Here is a 391-nt window from a genome sequence, read left to right as displayed (position 1 = left end):
GGTCACATCACTCGCTATGTGTTATTGATAAGTTATGTCATAATCGGCGTTTCGAATATTTCTCAATGTTTTCATTTTTGTTTGTCTGACCCCCCCTCCCCCTCCCTCCCTCTCTGTGCGAGTTCTCCCGTAGGCTATTCCCCATTCCTCCTTATTTCCCCCCTCCTCCTTCACGCTCATTTCCTCCCTCCGTCCCATCATCACCAGCCTCCCTCTTTTGTTTCCTTTGTAGTGATTCTCACTGATTCTTAATTTTTCTTTCTGTTCCAGGTACGGTGTCTGCTTGTTGTTGTGGATTGTGGGCGTGTCTTAGGGGCGGAGACAGTCCGGCAGTATAATCGTAGGTGTTTTACATTTTAGTAACCCATTTTTTTTTATGTTCTTGTCTTCA

Source organism: Penaeus monodon, chromosome 32 (genome assembly GCF_015228065.2).
Source record: "Penaeus monodon isolate SGIC_2016 chromosome 32, NSTDA_Pmon_1, whole genome shotgun sequence".
In the NCBI taxonomy this organism is placed as follows: domain Eukaryota; kingdom Metazoa; phylum Arthropoda; class Malacostraca; order Decapoda; family Penaeidae; genus Penaeus; species Penaeus monodon.
The sequence above is the reverse complement of the archived record's forward strand: the minus strand, read 5'-3'. Positions refer to the sequence as shown.